Source organism: Garra rufa, chromosome 1, assembly GCF_049309525.1.
Source record: "Garra rufa chromosome 1, GarRuf1.0, whole genome shotgun sequence".
In the NCBI taxonomy this organism is placed as follows: domain Eukaryota; kingdom Metazoa; phylum Chordata; class Actinopteri; order Cypriniformes; family Cyprinidae; genus Garra; species Garra rufa.
This window is the reverse complement of record NC_133361.1, coordinates 23,401,800-23,419,782: the sequence shown is the minus strand read 5'-3', so window position 1 is coordinate 23,419,782 and position 17,983 is coordinate 23,401,800. Positions and strand designations below refer to the sequence as shown.

The window sequence follows — 17,983 nt, the reverse complement described above, 5'->3', positions numbered from 1 at the left end:
ATTAAGATGTGTCAAATTATTATTATTTTTGTTTTTATTAAAGGAACACTCCACTTTTTTTGGAAATAGGCTCATTCTCCAACTCCCCCCGATTTAATAAATTGATTTTTACCGTTTTGAAATCAATTCAGCCGTTCTCCTGTTCTGGCGATATCACTTTTAGCATAGCTTAGCATAGATCATTGAATTCTATTAGACCAATAGCATCGCGTTCAAAAATGACCAACGAGTTTCCATATTTGTCCTATTTAAGACTTGACTCTTCTGTAGTTATATCGTGTACTAGGACCGGCGGAAATGCAAAGCTGCGAGTTTCTAGGCTGATAAGAACTACACTCCCATTCCGGCGTAATAGTCAAGGAAGTTTGCTGCCGTAATAAGGCTGATGCAGGAGCAGTAATACCACGCAGCACATGTGCAAATGCTAAACTAGCTGGGAACTCATTTCTGATAATACTCCGTCTGCTTCGGCCATATTACGGCAGCAAACTTCCTTGACTATTACACCGGAATGGGAGTGTAGTTCCTAATCTTATCAGCCTAGAAACTCGCAACTCGTCTTAGTACACAATATAACTACAGAAGAGTCAAGTTTTAAATACAACAAATATGGAAACTCGTTGGTCATTTTTGAACGCGATGCTATTGGTCTAATAGGATTCAATGATCTATGCTAAGCTATGCTAAAAGTGATATCGCCAGAACAGGAGAACGGCTGAATGGATTTCAAAACGGTAAAACTCAGCTTATTAACTCGGGGGGAGTTGGAGAATGAGCCAAAAATTTCCAAAAAAAGTGGAGTGTTCCTTTAAATAATAGGTGCACTGAGTATACATACTATACAACACTTTATGCAGTTAAATATTGTTTAAAGCTTATGCAGTAAAATTGTTTCAATTGCTAGTCATTTATATTCAGCAGTCTGGAAAATAAATACTGCCAATACAGAACACACAAATTAAAATAGTATACTGTAAAAAAAAAAACTCAACAATGTAAAAAATACAGTTATTTGTTGTAATCAGGAAATACAGGATGATGCTGTAAATTAAAATTACAGCAATGCTGCTGTAAATATTACAGCAACCCTGCTGCCAGTATTTTACTGTAAAATTACAGCAAATTTTTTACAGTGTAGTTTCCTTCCTGCTCGTCACTCGACTTATCGTGACTAAATTCAAGATGGCGGCGACCGGTAATTTTGCTAAGGGGAATGTTTGTATAAATCTTCTTGTAAATAAACTACCAGTGCTTTTTCAAAGTTCTCAATGTCTTGTTTTAAATGTCAGGGCCCTTGGAAGTCTACCCATGAAGTGTGGCGCTACTTTGTGCCTCGTAAATGGTGTAAAACATTGATTTATTTGCATGGCTAGTCCGATGCCCTATTCACCCTCATTGACAACCTGTTAGCATCGGCTAACTAACGCCAGATTTCGGACTGCAGTGACAAGCCGAGATGAGCTATGAAGGGTAAGTTCACACTCGGTATCATGATTCAACACACTTTAGGTCAATATCACCGGGCTTCTCCTTTAAATTCATACATGCATTAAATAAATAATACACCACTAAAAGCAAAATGCTCCTCTCTAGAGTTTATTCGTCTTGTCAACACAAGAGCTATGGACATTCAATACTTTTACTGAGGTAAATGCAGCGTTACGTGTTCACAAGCTGTTTCAATGTCTGTAGTTGTCTAAAGAATCGCATGAGGCATTACACCTTTTAATTATTAGTATGGTATCTTTCAACACACTTTCTGAAGTTTATTCCAATGAAATCTGACCCAACTACTTAAAATAAGATAGATTTTGATATGAAGATTCTGAATCTACATGTACTGACCCAAATATGTATTGGAGGGCCACATGGTCCATGATCCTTCTCTGATATACAACCTAAATATATTGGGTTACACCAACAGCAGTAACTGAGTAGAGTCAGATCAGATATAAATATCCCCTTTAGGTGGTAACTACATATTTTCACTATTTACAGAAAGCAATGATGTTTATCAGATGCTCTCAGACAGCAGCAGAGGAGCTGGAGGAAACTACACTGTCAGTTCTGCTGCTCTAAAACACACAGGAGTTTATGTATGCACAGCAGAGAGGGAGAAAACAGTATATTGCACAACCTACAGCAACAAACAACCACTATGGGTCACTGGTGAGTTTAAACTGAATCAGAGTGAGTGAAATTGAAATAGCAAAATGTGAGAGTGTGTTATATGATACAGTGATTGATGCATCAGGGGTAATATCAGAAGGAATGTTTTTTGTTCAGTTATTTTAATATTTACAGAGGTTGATGTACTATAACAAGTTTTAGACTTTCCTCCCTAGTCCACAATATGTTTGGTAAAGAATTAATTGTCCTCTCAGGTGTTTCTCCTCCAGTCTCTCTGATCATCAGTCCCAGCAAATCTCAACACTTCACATCTGTCTCTCTCTCTCTGAGCTGTGAGGACCAGAGTAACTCTGATAGATGGACAGTGAGAAGATACACAGACAGTGGACGACTGGAAGATTGTTTATCATCAGTGTGGGGATCACAAACAGGATCTACATGTACAATCAGCTCCACCAGCACATCAGACACTGGAGTGTACTGGTGTCAGTCTGAATCTGAAGAGTACAGTCATCCTGTTAATATCACTGTACACTGTGAGTCTGTGTTTTAAAAATGTTTCTGAATCATTTACAGAATTATTTTAAATGTAAATCTAAATGTATGTATCTTAGCTTCCCCAGTCTCAGGATCTGATGGTCTCAATCCCATAATAATTGGAGTGACTGCAGGACTGATCACATTTTTGATCATTGTCTTCTTGGTCCTGCTGTGGCGCTACAGAAACAACAAAGGTTCATTATCTGCCCTTTTAAAATTTAATGACACATTTGCAGACATTAGCTCTGTTCCTAAACCTTGTGAGCTTTTTTCAGGCTTTTGCCAACTGAAACATGCATCTAAAGTTTAACATTATATTTGTGTAACTGACATTTGTATTTCGATTAGATTTCATTTGATCAATAATGCATAACAAAATATAGCATAATATATTTACAATGTTAGCACATTAAATATTTATCTGAGTGCTTTTTTTAAGTCACTGTCAACAGTATTTATCTGTGGGCTTAAATGTATAAGAAGCATTCATTTGTTACAGGAACTGCTCATATTTATGACTCTGTTGATGCCACAATTAATAAAGACATAAGCACAGGTAACTAATCATGTAACAGAAGGTAATTATGTAAGGTGATCATTTATTTAAGCAGTAGTTATTTTCTAAATAATCAAATCTAACTTTGTTTTTTGCATTTTACATTACAGATAGTTAAATTTGGTTAAGACAAATGTCTTATTTTTGTCTCTGTTCATTGTAGATAGTGTAAGTGGACCTGCTGACGTCATCTATGCTGAGATTGAACTTAAATCTACAGAGAAACAGAAGACAAATAACAAAAACACAGGTAAACTGAAACAAAACTTCATGTTTTTATGGTTTTATGATCATGACAGTAATGCACAGCAAAGCTACCCTCTGGGGTAAAAAGCCCCTCTGATTTTGATTTCTCTCACATCAAACAGCACCTAAAACCACTACAGTACACTGTAAAAAGTTTTCACCAGTTTCAACTTAAAAACTTAAGTTTAGCAGCTGCCTTAAATTTTTAAGTTAAATCAACTTAAGTCATTTAAACTCACAAGTTAAATCAACTCTTTTTTATTGTAATAAGTTAAAATGACTTGTAGTTTTAAGCTGATTTAACTTAAAAATTTAAGGCAGCTGCTGAACTTAGGTTTTTAAGTTGAATCTGGTGAAAACTTTTTACAGTGTATTTTTTTCAACACTTGTTTTTGGCTGTTCACTGATCCATAAAGGTCATTGCATGCAAATTACAATACATTGATTTGAGGTCATTTGTAAAAAATGTAATTGTTTTAAAATAAATTATTTTATTCTCTCTGTAGAAACTGTAGACTTTGTGTAAATATAATGATGTATTTTATATCACTGTTGGACAAACAGTAGGCACTAGTGACATTAACTGTTGGCATCTTTTAGGGAAAACCAGTGAAAGTTCTGACACTGTTTACTCTAAACTGAACCTGGTGACCCATCAAGGTGAGTGTCAAAGTAAAATCGTCCATCACAATTCACAAGGAGCTGCTGAAACTGCATTTAGAAACATCAACAACTGTACTAAAATGTGCATTTAACATTTTAAATTCATTTCTACATTTTCAGGTGCTGGATGATAATGATTATGTGACATATGCTCAAGTTGAATAAATGGCAGGAAAATAAACTTTCAATCCCAGAATGCCGATTTTAAGTTGAGAAGGTCTGGAGAATGACCAGGATCATCAATGCTTTAACATCTTTGTGATACTGAACACCTGATGGCAAAAGATTTATCAGTCTTCATGTGCTTCAATAGCTATGCATGTAGATCTTTGAAAAGCATTGAGCTGATTATACCTTCTATTAAACAGGAAGGTAGATTATCTTTTAGTACTGAACAGTGTTTATTTTTATCGAATAAACCAGTAGAGGCAGCAGCTCCTCATTTGACCGAATATTCCATTTAAGGCCATTTTTTCCTGAATGTTGATTAGGTGACTAAGTTTAATTTTTTGCATGTGTCTTCTTGATTTATAATGTATTTGTAACATGCTAATTTGGGTTTAGAATGCAGATGAGTTTTAGATTTAGATTGTTCTTTATTCTTAAAGGTTACATCATTACTTGGAAAAGAAAGATTGTTGAGTGTTAATCCTTTTTTTTTAAGTTTCAGTTTCTATTCTGTTCTTCTTGATTTTAAATGTATTTGTAGCAGGGTTTTAATGGAAACAGCAGGCTATTTTAAAATTGTGGTTTACAGACTTCCTGACATACCTAACCATTAAATGTCTTCCCTTGTCAGAAACAGCATAGTTTATGACATTCCTCATCTGGGAATGTTGTCTCAGACCAGTATTGAGCTACAAAGTCAGCAATGGCTTTAGATTGTGAAATTTTGTCAACTATATCCAAAACATCCCAATAACTCCTGCATCTCATAAAGAGTTATACAATTACATTAATGTTCACAAAACAGCCCTGAGGGTGCAACTAAACAGAATAAAGCTGCCAAAATGTGTTTTTTGGCGTCATACATCTGTTAACTACCTCCGCATTTCTTAAAATCTCTTTGCCCATGTTATTTAAACATGATCACATTATAAAAATATATCTGCAAATCTGTAAATCTGTGTAACCACATAAGAAAGCAAGGTTCAATTCTTTAAAAACTATTGCAGTCTCAGTAGTCTAGTCACTGAGTTCTGAACATAACAAACTGAAGAAAGCTGTTTTGCATTGCATTTCCTCTGCATTTCTTTGAATTCAACTACACCTGTAGTTACATCCTCAAAGAGATTCTCAACTTTTGAAAAGTTCCTGAAATTGAATGTTTTATCATCCGCATAGCAGCTAGATGTTGAATACACCCTTATGATGTTGAAATAACCTGATGAAATCACTCTCTCTGATGACATTTTCCTGTGTTTAATTTCCTTGTGTCTCTTTCCCACTCAGCGGTTGTCTTTCAAGCTGATGTGATTTCAACTCCCCAAATTTTTAGAACATATGTAATAATAAATATAGCAAATACAGTCAAGCCTGAAATTATTCATACCCCTGGGAAATTCTGACTTAAAGTTACTTTTATTCAACCAGTTTTTCTTTGACTGGAAATGACACAGGCTACTCCCAAAAGATAATGTACAAGACAATGTACAAGAGTGATCATTGTGGAAAAAAATATTACTCATCTTTTATTTACATTTGAACAAAAAGTGGCATGTCCAAAATTATTCATACCCTTCTCAATAACCAATAGAAAACTTTTTTTTAGCTGTTACAGCAATCAAATGCTTCCTTAATTTCTGACCAGCTTTTTACATATCTCCACTGGTATTTTTGCTCATTCATCTTTAGCGATGAGCTCCAACTCTTTCAGGTTGGAGGGTCTCCTTGCCATCACCCTGATCTTTAGCTCCCTCCACAGATTCTCAATTGGATTTAAGTCAGGACTCTGGCTGGGCCACTGCAAAATGTTAATGTTTTGTCTGCTAACCATTTTTTCACCACTTTTGCTGTGTGTTTTGGGTCGTTGTCGTTCTGAAATGTCCACTGGTGCCCAAGGCCAAGTTTCTCTGCAGACTGCCCAATGTTTTTTGTTGAGAATTTTGATGTATTGCTCCTTTTTCATGGTGCCGTTTACTGTGATTAGGTTCCCTGGTCCACCGGCTGAAAAAAACAAAAAAACAAAAAAACAAACATTAGGTCCCCACCACCATGTTTGACAGTGGGGATGGTGTTCTTAGGGTTGAAGGCTTCTCTTTTTTTTTTTTACGTCAAATGAAGGCTACATCATTATGGCCAAACAATTCAATTTTTGTTTCATCTGACTATAAAACAGAAGACCAATATTTGATTTTTTTGCACCCTCAGATTCCAGATTTTCAAATAGTTGTATCAGCCACATATTGTCCTATCCTAACAAACCACACATCAATGGAAAGCTTATTTATTCAGCTTTCAGATGTTGTATAAATCTCAATTTCAGAAAATTGCCACCTAAGACTGGTTTGTGACAAGTTTCAGACAAGTTTTGTGGTCCAGGGTCGCAATGGAGCACAACTACCAAGTGAAATAGTGGTGTGCCATGGATTAACCTCCAAAGTTCATGCAGTGATATTTCTGTATATTTTATATGATGTTTCATTAATGGCATTTATTACTGCAAAATTAGAGGCTGACAATTTGCACTTTCTGATTATAAAGACTTGAGTGTTGGCTGTAGTTCTCATGGATGAAGGACCTCTCAAGAGGTAAAGCTCAAGGGCCCCTTTACAGTCTTAACATGGCCCTGCACACAGTGTACATGGCCATTAAGCTGCAGGCGCCATTGATGATAAACTCAACACCATCAGGTCAAAGGCCTGGTAAAAATAGATAGAGATGCTCACTGTGGTTTGGTTTGGCAGCTCTGGTGCATTAACCAGTGTGGGAGGAGAACCAGTTTTTACTAGTTTCTGCTTCTTTGATCTTATCTTTCAGAAAGTTGTAAATACAGCAAATACCCTAATTACAATAAAGATCTATGAAAGTATTGTTTAAGTTTCCTTATTAAATACATATTGCTTCTCATAACTGCAAATTGATGCTGTTCAGATTGATATGGAATTGTGCCTTTTTCTGAAAACAAGTTTATCAACATTATCAGAAGATTTTCTGTAACACATGAGGTTGTGTGTCTTTAGTCTGTCATGGTGTTCCTAAAGATCTGACTGCAGGTTTCAGGAAGTCTTGGGGCTTTAACACAGTCTGTGTCTTTAACAGTCTGTCATCATTTGGTCAGTATGGAGCTCAGTCAACTTCCTCTTGTGCTCTGTGAGTATTATTTTCTCTCAGTGTATTTCAGTGGATGATAATTGCTGTTATATTATGTAAATTATCAATTGATTTAGTGTTAGATTTGTATATTTTATTGCTGCACTCAGTGCTTCAAATCCAGCTGTAGTCCATGATATATGAATAAAAAGACGAGTTTGAGAGAGGAAGTGTGCCGTATGCGAAAAAGAGAAATGCACTCTGTTGCATTGTAGATTAGTGTGTTTGTTCAGTCATTCAGTTTTTTTTTTTTTTTTTTTTTTTTGGTGTTTATTGAATCAGTTCTGTTGGTTTGTTTTACAGTTTACTGTCCCTGATGCCCTAGACTGGCCACAAAAGTGAAGATTTTAAGGCCGATTTTAAGCTGATTTGCACCCCTGTACGATCAGGGGGTGGGCGTGGCCCGATTCCAAGCTTGTTGTGAACTTTTTTTTTTTTTTTGTCCAAAAAAATCGTCTTTTGTGTGGTGTCATTACAATTATTTAACAGCTCCCAATCGGGATGGAGCATTCCAAACTCAAATCATGAATATCAAACAGGTCTGGTCAAATTATCTAGTGTGTGCATTGAGAGGATTAAAGACTAAACATCGGTTAAAACTGTCTTCATGTCTGTGGTCTCTCATGGTTTTAAAATCATTTAAGATTTGATTATCGTCTAGTGCAGGGTTCCCCAAATCTTACCCTGGAGGTCCAATGCGCTGCAGAGTTTAGCTCCAACCCTGATCACACTCACCTACCTGTTATTCTCTAATGATCCTGAACAGGGGTTTTCAAACCTGTCCTGGAGCCTCCCCTGCCCTGCACATTTTGCTTGTCTCTCTCATCTAATACACCTGATTCAAATCATCAGCTCATTAGTAGAGACTGCAAGACCTGAATTGGGTGTGCCTAATAAGGGAGACATACAAAATGTGCAGGGCAGGGGAGGCTCCAGGACAGGTTTGAAAACCCCTGATCCTGAAGATCTTGATTAGCATGCTCAGGTGTGTTTGATTAGGGTAAGAGCTAAACTCTGCAGGAAAATGGATCTCGAGGTCCAGATTTGGTGATCCCTGGTCTAGTGTGTCCCAGGTCTTAGATATTCACTATATGCAGTTATAGTGTGCAAGACGTCAAACGAATGTTTCAGTGTTTATCTGTACACACATGTAGTCCTAAACGTTATCTTATAGTTGTGAGTTATGAGTTTATATATTTATGTTCTGTCATTGTTTTCGGACCCAATTTTTTTTTTAGAATTTTTTTTAGAAATGCATAGCCTGTGGGAGAAAAAATAAATTATCCCCTGCTGGTTTTGTCCACTGACAAATAATTTTTTTTAGGTTTATTTGAACAGTGAGAGACAGAATAACAAAAACAAACAAAACAAAACAAAACAAAAAAATCCAGAAAAACGCATTTCAAAAAGTTATAAACTGATTTGCATTTTAATAAGAGAAATAAGTATTTGACCCCTTTCTAAACATGACTTAGTACTTTGTGCCAAAACCCTTGTTGGCAATCACAGAGGTTAGACGTTTCTTGTAGTTGGCCACCAGGTTTGCACACATCTCAGGAGGAAATTTTGTCCCACTTCCAGACCCTCTCCAAGTCATTCAGCTCCCTCCACAGATTTTAAAAGGGATTAAGGTCTGGAGACCAGCTAGGCCACTTCAGGACCTTAATGTGCTTCTTCTTGATTGATTGCTTCTGTAGACAGGTGTCTTTTATACAGGTAACAAGCTCCTAATCTCAGTTTGTTGCATGTATAAAAGACACCTAGGAGCCAGAAATCTTGCTGAATGACAGGGGATCAAATCATTATTTCACTCATTATAGATATTAAAAAAATAAGCTGAACTGAGAAACATTTGAGAGCACAATGGCATTTCACAAGCAAAGGAAAAATAATATAACCTTATAAGTTTACACTGTAATGAGTTTTTCTCTGTGTTTTTAGTGCTGATTTCAGACATCCACTCAGGACACACTAAAGGTGAGTAAATTTGATTCTACATGAATTTGATTCTACTTTATCTCATTTGGGTGACTTTTGACTATCTGTTACAAATGATGTGAAAAAAAATATAACAACACTTATGATTATGTTATGACTCGTAAACCCACAGAAATTTCTGAGGTGTGAAGCATATTTTTAACATATTTCTGTACTTAAAAAATAGTTCCACTGCAAACACCACAAACATTTTTCACAAATATATCAGAGTTGCTGGACCTACAGTAACAAAGTTCTGAATCAATCAAATACCCTGAGCTGGACCCAGCTATTCATTTTTTTTTATTTCATCTTAATACTATAAATTACCATACAATTAATTTAGTACTAGATGCACTTTTTTGCACTACTTTAGAAACAAACATCTGTCTCACCTTTGTTTCTTTATTTTCTCTTTACTAGTAGACATTGTGAATGGCTGGGCGATATGGCCAAAAATATTACCATATATTATCATATATTTTTTTCCACATAATATAATATTGATGATAATAATAATAAAAAAAAACATGATTTAAAACATAAAAATTCTTGATATTTCTTAAAATTATTGGAATTGTAATTAATTATTACTTATAAAAAAATCAATTTAAGTACACAATTTAAGTCAATTTAAGTCATAAAGGTCTTTCAGTTTTAGTGTGTCTTGTTTAGTAGTTTTTTGTTTTTTTTCCAAAATAAATGGTGTAAAGCTTGTGGGGTGACTCTTAGAGCAGATTTGCTTGGGAGCTTAAGAGTGTAAGACACAATCTTTCAGGTCTCACACTCTCACACTGTCCAAGTAAATCTCACACCAAATAAAAATACCCAAGACAAGCGTGAGATTCTGCAACACTGGTAGGTGGTGTGACACATTGGGTCAAGCTCTGGGCTAAAAACACACAAAAAAATGCTTTATGCTAAGTTAATGTTGACCTCACTTGTCCCTGTAATTGGTGCTATAGCAGTTTTAGCTGCTATAGTGTTTTTTTTGCAGTTGACCTTAATGATTTATTAGTGAGAGGATGCGATCTTCTGCTAAAAAACTTTCACAACTCATGATACTAATTATATTCACAGAATTCCCCTCACCAACTCTGACTGTGTGGCCACGAAGTCCAGTGTTCACTGGAGACTCAGTTACTCTGAGATGTGAGGTGGATCAGTCATGGGATGGATGGGAGTTTCTCTTGAGAAAAGACTCAAACAATGAATCTACTAAAGCTGCAACTCCAACTAGAACAGTCTCTGATGGAGGAGAGTACAGGTGCAGAGCACAAAGAGCAGGACATTACACACCTTACAGTAAACCAGTAACAGTGACAATAACTGGCAAGTATTTTCCTTACATAATGCAGAAATTATTTCATTGGATACTGAATAAGTAACTGCACCTGTTATAGAGAACAACACTTTAGTCTAACCTGCATTAGCATGTGTGTTTTACAACCAGGTAACTGTGTTTAAACGGTAACAAACAGAACATTACTTTTTTATTGTGAATTGTTGCCATTTTACAGAAAGACCAAAACCCAAAGTGACCATCAAACCTGATCAACATGTATTCAGAGGAGAGACAGTCATTCTTAGATGTGACGTATATGCTGAAGGAGTCACTAGCTGGCAGTACAGCTGGTATAAAGATGGTTCATCCAGTGTTTTCAGTGAACTACAGGAACACACATTCAGTCCTGTTACTGAGTCTAATGCAGGTAAATACTCCTGTTTTGGAGCACAGATAGGAGGATCACGCAGATCAAACATCAGTGATGCAGTTACACTGACAGTTTCAGGTGAGTTTGATCTCTTCATAAACACACACACATTCGACATGTGATTAATAGGCAATTTCTCAATTTCAGATAGAGCCCAGGCAGTTTTAAGTGTTTCTCCTCAGAAGTGGTTGACTGAAGGAGATCCAGTGACTCTGATCTGTGAGGTTAATGGCTCCTCTACAGGCTGGACAATCAGCTGGTACACTGAAACTGTTTCAACTGTTTTGTCAGGTAAGTTACAGCTTGCTTCTTGTGGTAACTTCTGATTTATTATGTTTTATGTATAAATCTCAGCATTATTGGTCAGGTATGTTGGTCATGTGCCTTAATGTTCTAAACTCTCATGAGCCCCAAGTGGTGAGACCCACCATAGACAGACACTCAGTCCTGCATTACTAATCAATCCTCTGTAAAAACATAAGGGATCATTGTTTGATCATGTATCTGCATGTACTAAAGACAAATACTGTATGTAATGTTAGGTTCACTGATCTATGATTCAGTCCTGGCTTAAAACCTGAATACAAAGTACTGTAACTGATAAGGGTTGAATGAAATAGAAACATGTTCTTAGTTTGACAAGCACACTGTCATGATCTGGGCTGTGGGGCTTCCCTCAGCCACCTGAGGTCGCTGTTTTCCCTTCCTTGCACTGCACTTCCCTGATTGTAACACCTGTCTTGTCATTAGCACTCATCAAAGCTCTCACCTGTTCACAATTATCTGGTCTATAAGAACTCTCATTTCCCACTACTCTTTCTGGCTGCATTGTCTTCGTGTGTGTTTCTCTGTTTTGATCCTGGCTCTAGATTGTGTTTCTGTTCTGTTTATTTTGATCTTTGATTCAAGTCGTGTTGTGCCATGTTGGCCTTTTGTTTGTTTGTTCGTTTGTTTATTGTGTTTTGTTTCATTAAAATCCTTCCCCTGCATTTTGGACCCAGACCCCTCCTTCTCAAACGTGACAGAATGCAGCCATCATCATTGGGTCCAGCGGGGGAGATGTCTTTTGAGGCGGCGTCGGCCGCTCGCTTTGAGACCATCTACGCCTGTTTGGCGGCGATGGATGCCCTTAATGCTGAGGCGGCACGGACGCGTCCCTACTTTATGGCGAGGGCTGAGGCATTTTTCTGAGGAAGGGCGTCCGCTCAATCTGTTCCTGATGCGGCGGCGACCGCTTGTGACATTCCTGACGCGGCCGTGAGCGCTCTCTCTGTCCCTGACGCGGCCGTGACCGCGCTCTCTGTTCCTGACAAGGAGGCGACCGCGCTCTCTGTTCCTGACGCGGCCGTGACCGCGCTCTCTGTTCCTGACGCGGCCGTGACCGCGCTCTCTGTTCCTGACGAGGAGGCGACCGCGCTCTCTGTTCCTGACGCGGCCGTGACCGCGCTCTCTGTTCCTGACGCGGCCGTGACCGCGCTCTCTGTTCCTGACGAGGAGGCGACCGCGCTCTCTGTTCCTGACGCGGCCGTGACCGCGCTCTCTGTTCCTGACGAGGAGGCGACCGCGCTCTCTGTTCCTGACGCGGCCGTGACCGCGCTCTCTGTTCCTGACGAGGAGGCGACCGCGCTCTCTGTCCCTGATGCGGCCGTGACCGCGCTCTCTGTTCCTGACAAGGAGGCGACCGCGCTCTCTGTTCCTGACGCGGCCGTGACCGCGTTCTCTGTTCCTGATGCAGCGGCGACCGCTTGTGACATTCCTGACGCGGCCGTGACCGCGCTCTCTGTTCCTGATGCGGAGGCGACGGCGCTCTCTGTTCCTGACGCGGAAGTGACCGCTGTCTTTGTACCTGACGCGGAGGCGACCGCTATCTTTGTGCCTGACGCGCCGGAGACCGCTATCTTTGTGCCTGACGCGCCGGAGACCGCTATCTCTGTTCCTGACGCCATCCCTCCCCCTGAGTTGCCTTCCTCCGTTCCTCCTCCCTCCAGACTTTGGGAACGTCTGGGAGCCGTTCCGTAGGGAGGGGGTACTGTCATGATCGGGGCTGTGGGTCTTCCCTCAGCCTCCCGAGGTCGCTGTTCCTGCACTGCACTTCCTGATTGCATTCACCTGTCTTTGTCATCAGCACTGATCACTCACATCTGTTCACAATCATCTGGTCTATAAGAACTCTCACCTTTCACTCCTGTTTCATGGCTGCATTGTCTTCCGTCTTGTGTGTATTTTGTGTTCTTGATCCTGGCCTTTGACCTTGTTTTTTGTTTTGTTCAGTTTATGTTTCAGTTTATGTTTAGTCTGCCGTGTTGGCTTTTTGGTTTGTTTTGTTATTATTTTCATTAAAACCCTTTTTCCCTGCATTTGGACCCAGACCTCCCTTATTAACGTGACACACACATTCTTGCTTTTTACAGTCTATAGTAATGATTTTAAGCTGCTCTCAGACAGCAGCAGAGGAGCTGGAGGAAACTACACCATCAGTTCTGCTGCTCTAAAACACACAGGAGTTTATGCGTGCAGAGCAAAGAGAGGAAACCCAGCCTATGAAACAACCTACAGCAACAAACAACCACTATGGGTCACTAGTGAGTTTAAACTGAATCCGTCTTATTGAGACACTCCTGAAACATCCACGTGTGTGAGTGTAGTGTTTGATACAATGACTTATGCATCTGGTGTCATATGGTATCATACATTTTCGGTGATGTTTTGATAGCTTCATGTATTATGAAAACATGATGTATGTTTCTGAATTCAAAAATTCCTCTCCAGTAGATGGTCATTAAAAACTGAAACTTGACTATTAATGGAACACAGTGTTATTAATATTATAAGTGAACTTAAAGGAAAAAAATGAAATAGGCCTACAAATTGTTTTAGGTCTAAGAGAGTTTTTATGGTTAAATTTATTTTGAAATATTTCCAATTTAGAGCTGTAATTGTCTTCTTAGGTGTTTCTCCTCCAGTCTCTCTGGTCGTCAATCCCAGCCGAACTCAATACTTCACATTGGTCACTTTCTCTCTAAGCTGTAAGGACCAGAGTAACTCTGATAGATGGACAGTGAGAAGATACTCAGACAATGAGCAGCTGGAAGATTGTGCATCATCAGTGTGGGGATCACAAACAGGATCTACATGTACAATCAACTCCACCAGCATATGGGACACTGGAGTGTACTGGTGTCAGTCTAAATCTGGAGAAAACAGTCATCCTGTTAATATCACTGTACACAGTAAGTCTGTTTCTGTATTCATTTATTTCACTGGATGTTTACAATCAGTGCATAAATCAGGTTGATTTAAGAACTGCAGGAAGCATCAGTAGGCAAAAAACACTGAATGGGTAAGAGGTACTAATAATCTATTTTAGTCAGAAAAAAAAATTTGGTTTCTAAGCATATTGTCTATATAATCGTATTATTTATACTCATGTTTCCTCTGTTTCTGTAGTTGGTGTGATTCTGGAGAGTCCTGTTCATCCTGTGACTGAAGGAGACGCTCTGACTCTACGCTGTTTATATAAACGTTCAACCCCATCATACCTCAGAGCTGATTTCTATAGAGATGGATCACTCATCCAGAGTCAAACTACAGAGATGACCATCTCTAATGTCTCAAAGTCACATGAGGGTTTCTACTACTGCAAACACCCAGATGGAGAGTCACCCAAGAGCTGGATCTCAGTCAGAGGTGAGAGTGTAAATCAATAAACACTATTGAAATTGTTTCTATGTAACTTACAGCACTAATCTAAATGTAAAATATCTGTATTTCAGCTTCCTCCAGAACATTAATATCTAAAGGTCTTAGTGCAATGATAATTGGAGTGATTGCAGGACTGATCACATTTTTGATCATTGTCTTCTTCGTCCTGCTGTGGCGCTACAGAAACAACAAAGGTTCATCATCTGCCATTTTAAAAATTCAACAACACATTTGCTGACACTAACTCTGAACCTAAACCTTGTTTGCTGACAACCTACAACCAACAACCTACCAGTCTAAGCTGGTTTTCTGGTCTTAGCTGGTATCCCAACCTGGTAAAGCTGGTATATTGGCTTGATTTAGAATGTTTCTGGAGAGTTTTCAGCTGATCAGTCTGAAGGCCAAATTAAGGCTTGTTAATTGCTCAGTATTGTAAAGCAAAGCTGTAACAACAACAACAACAAAAAAGGTACAAATTCAGCTTGGTCTGCATTAAATCAAAGTAGGCAGGGTTTACTGTTAACACAAGCAGAGCACAAAAATCCAGTATGAGGTGTCAATTTAATGTTGAAAAAGAGTGAGGTAAGATGGAATTTGCAAATCGTTTAATATTAGTCAACTGTTTTACGATAGAAATGTTAAGTGGACAATGGCTGAGTGTCGAGTGATGCAAGCTATTTGACTTTTTTTTTCTCAAAAAAGAGGGATGAAAGTTGCGTGTGTGAATTACCTGCATCTATGCATCTCTCTCTTTAAAACAAGCTGTGGATTTAGTTAAAATTGTTGCTGAGAAATATAATGTAGCGATTCGGTATTGGTGGTTACAGCCCTGTTGTGACAAAACATGTCACTAAAACATTTGTGTCATTCCCAAACATGTATGACTAAAGGAGATTTTTTTTCCTCAATAGTTCTACATAATCATTGTATCTTTGACTAGGTGGAAGATCTCAGTCTCCCTCTAGTGTCAGTCAACAGCAGAACAGCAGTCAGACATCAGAGCAGAACCAGAGTGAAGCAGGAAACAACACACTGCTGTCTGGTCAGTCTTTAACTGTTAACTATAAATAAACACCCATACATCTTACAAGCTAAGACTGAAGACACTTATGAATAACTTTTAACTAAATAGCATTTCACAAAAGTTTAACATGATATTTGCATGTCTGACATCTGATCAAAAATTGTATTTATAAAATATATTGTATTATCCATAATTTAGAATAAAAATATCATGTTAAATGATTAACCTGTAGTGCTTTGGTTTTTTAAGTCAGTGTCAGTGTGAACAGTTTTATAAGCATAAGACGCAAAAATTACAAAAAGTGAGTAATATATATTGAAAATTAATTAATATTAATCTATTACAGGAACTGATCATAATTATGATACTGTCGATGTAACGATTCATAAAGACATAAGCACAGGTAACTAATGTAATTTAAACTATTTTATCAGTATATCAGTAACTATTTTACTATTATATGCATTTTTATCAAGGTCTTATTCCTTTCTCTATTATTCATTGTAGACAGTGTAAGTGGGCCTTCTGAACTCACCTATGCTGAGATTGAACTCAAATCTACAAAGAAACAGAAGAAAAAGAAAGAAAACAAAGGTGAACTGAAAAAAAGTCTCTGTACTTATGATTTTATTATCATGACAGTAGCTTTCTTGATTTAAATTTTTCCCACAACTCTAAATAGTAAGAAAATTCACCACAGTATTTTACTGAACACCAGTTTGTGGCTGTTCACTGTTAAATTCAACCATAAGGTTCATTGCATGGAAAATTATAGTTTATACAGAGCTCATTTGTTTTAACATAATTTTTTAAATAAAATGAATAACATACTTAATTATATATTTTATATCACCGCTGGCATCATGTTCTAGGGAACAACACTGAGAGTTGTGACTGCGTTTACTCTAAACTGAAGTTGGAAACAGATCAAGGTGAGTATCAAACTAAAAACTATCTATCTATCTATCTATCTATCTATCTATCTATCTATCTATCTATCTATCTATCTATCTATCTATCTATCTATCTATCTATCTATCTATCTATCTATCTATATGAAATTACTTCTATATTTTCAGGTGCTGAATCTAATGAACATATGCTCAGGTAAATAAATGCCCAGAGAAGAACCTTTCAATCCCAGGATGCTGATGAGTTTAGGTTGAGAAAGGATGAAGATTGACCAGGATCATCAGTGCTTTATCATCTTTGTGATACTGAACACTTGATTTATCAGTACTTAATATAAGTGATGCAATGCTTCATATGATTCAATAGCTATGTGTTACGGATCCCAGACACGGTGGTCACAATAACAAAAAGAATTGTGATCTGTAAAATAAATGAAAGACTGAGAGGCAAGGAACACAGGACCACACCTTTCTTTCTCCAGATTACGTCTATTGAATCATTTAAACTCAAGTACATTTCTTTTACAATTAATGCATTCTCTGTCCCACCTATTTTACGTATATAAAACACAAATAAAGTGCATTTGCACCAATCAGCTTCATCAGTCAGATGTATAAAGACTTCCTGCTACATATTCACTCAAGTCTGAATGTAAATCCTACAAGTTACAAAACACATTGCAATATTGCATGGGTTTACATGAGACAAAGTGCTATCACAAAGGTTAATTATATTATTAACACAAACAAATACCCTGTATGTGCTAGAAATTAGCTTACTCAAACTGGGACTTTGCATTTGAAAGTGTACAGTAACTTCAACAAATTATGTGAAATCATTCTCAAGGAATGAAGCCATCAATACTGATCTTCTTATTAAAAGTGTAAATAAAATAGTATATTTAAAAACTCTCATATGTTTCCTTAAGACTCTATTATGAACTTACTCTGTTTTAAACAGCTCATAGAACATGTAAACATATTAGGAGACTTTTAGCATCAACTGGAGCGATCTATGCTGCTTCATAGTGAAAGATAAAGTGTTTAAATGTAATGTACTGTTGTCGACCGTTGAAGATAATCCAGCCTCTTTAGATTTGAAATTTACCAGAATGCACTGCGGTTTACAGCAATATGCTGTATTATAAGAAATACAACCCACTGCTGTAAAATATTGCTGTAATTTTTACAGCAGTTCGTTACAGTG

The 17,983-nt window shown here is 37.6% G+C and overlaps 1 pseudogene; it reads left to right on the top strand.

Moving 5' to 3' along the window:
- Positions 1-17,983, top strand: part of LOC141298402 (Fc receptor-like protein 5) — a 45,258-nt pseudogene that overhangs the window by 19,781 nt on the left and 7,494 nt on the right.